This window comes from Arachis hypogaea, chromosome 4 (genome assembly GCF_003086295.3).
Source record: "Arachis hypogaea cultivar Tifrunner chromosome 4, arahy.Tifrunner.gnm2.J5K5, whole genome shotgun sequence".
In the NCBI taxonomy this organism is placed as follows: domain Eukaryota; kingdom Viridiplantae; phylum Streptophyta; class Magnoliopsida; order Fabales; family Fabaceae; genus Arachis; species Arachis hypogaea.
In genome coordinates, this window is record NC_092039.1 from 40,150,196 (window position 1) to 40,152,296 (window position 2,101).

At 33.9% G+C, this 2,101-nt stretch overlaps 1 non-coding gene across 1 annotated transcript; it reads right to left on the reverse strand.

Moving 5' to 3' along the window:
* Positions 1-1,323: 1,323 nt before the first annotated feature.
* LOC112798547 (small nucleolar RNA R71) lies at positions 1,324-1,427 on the reverse strand. The gene has a single exon (XR_003200156.1). It is a non-coding gene; the product is annotated as a small nucleolar RNA R71 (small nucleolar RNA).
* Positions 1,428-2,101: the final 674 nt, after the last annotated feature.

Here is a 2,101-nt window from a genome sequence, read left to right on the forward strand (position 1 = left end):
TGAAGTTTGTTACTTTCTTGTTAAGAAAGGTTCAATCTTTAAGTTCTAGAATCTTATCTTTTAGTTCAAGTTAGATCCATTAGGTTCTTCGATTTTATTCTTCAGAAACGAGAGACAAGAAAACATATTTTTTATCGAAAAAAAAAGAACAATATCAAATAGACCAAGATCCAATTTCGGGTCATTTCTTGGTGAACATAATCCGCCAAAGTATCTTCGATCCCTTCATTTATGTGCCAGAATAAAGAGAGATTTAATTTAAAAATTAAATCTTTTTCAAACATATCTTATCATATCTTTTATATCTTATCTTTTTCAAAATTTTATCTTTTTCAAAAATTTGATTTCAAATATCTTATCTAACTTCTTATCTTCTTATCTTTTCAAATTTGATTTTAATATCTTTTTCAACTAACTATTTGACTTTTTGTTTGTTTCTTATCTTTTTCAAAACCACCTAACTACTTTTCCCTCTCTAATTTTCGAAAATATCTCATCTCTTTTTCAAAAATTCTTTTTGTTTTAAATTTTAATTTTAATTATATCTTATCTTTAATTTTCGAGAATACTAACCCCTTTTTCAAAATTATTTTCGAAATTCCCCCTCTCTTTTCTTATTCTATTTAATTATTTATTTACTAACACTTCTCTTCACCTCTCTTCATCTAAATATCCGAACCCATTCTTCTTCACTCTTCTCTCCTTTCTTTTTCTACTAACATAAAGGAATCTCTATACTGTGACATAGAAGATTCCTCTTTCTTTTCTTGTTTTCTTCTCCTTCATATGAGCAGGAACAAGGACAAAAGCACTCTTGTTGAAGCTGATCCTGAACCTGAAAGGACTTTGAAGAGGAAACAAAGAGAAGCTAAACTACAACAATCCAGAAGTAACCTTTCAGAAATTTTCGAACAAGAGAAGGAGATGGCAGCCGAACCCAATAATGATAATGCAAGGAGAATGCTTGGTGATTTTACCAAACCCACGTCCAAATTTGATGGAAGAAGCATCTCCATTCCTGTCATTAGAGCTAATAATTTTGAGCTTAAGCCTCAACTAGTTGCTTTAATGCAACAGAATTGCAAGTTTTATGGACTTCCATCTGAAGATCCTTTACAATTTTTAACTGAGTTCTTGCAGATCTGTGAGACTGTTAAGACGAATGGAGTAGATCCTGAAGTCTACAGGCTCATGCTTTTCCCTTTTGCTGTAAGAGACAGAGCTAGAATATGGTTGGATTCACAACCTAAGGATAGCCTGGACTCCTGGGATAAGCTGGTCACGACCTTCTTGGATAAATTCTTTCCTCCTCAAAAGCTGAGCAAGCTTAGAGTGGATGTTCATACCTTCAAACAAAAAGATGGTGAATCCCTCTATGAAGCTTGGGAAAGATACAAGCAGTTGACCAAAAGGTGTCTATCTGACATATTTTCAGAATGGACCATATTAGATATATTCTATTATGGTCTATCTGAGTTTTTGAAAATGTCATTGGACCATTCTGTAGGTGGATCCATTCACCTAAAGAAAACACCTGCAGAAGCTCAAGAACTTATTGACATGGTTGCAAATAACCAGTTCATGTACACTTCTGAGAGGAATTCCGTGAATAATGGGACGCCTTAGAGGAAGGGAGTTCTTGAAATTGATGCTCTGAATGCCATTTTGGCTCAGAACAAAGTGTTGACTCAGCAAGTCAACATGATTTCTCAAAGTCTGAATGGATGGCAAAATGCATCTGATGAGCGGATAATTTATACGCTTTTTGGCATTATTTTTATGTAGTTTTTAGTAAGTTCAAGCTACTTTTAGGGATGTTTTCATTAGTTTTTATGTTAAATTCATATTTTTGAATTTTACTATGAGTTTGTGTGTTTTTCTGTGATTTCAGGTAATTTCTGGCTGAAATTGAGGGACTTGAGCAAAACTCTGAAAAAGGCTGACAAAAGGACTGCTGATGCTGTTGGAATCTGACCTCCCTGCACTCAAAATGGATTTTCTGGAGCTACAAAACTCTAAATGGCGTGCTCTCAACGGCGTTGGAAAGTAGACATCCAGAGCTTTCTAGCAATATATAATAGACCATACTTTATTCGGAAAT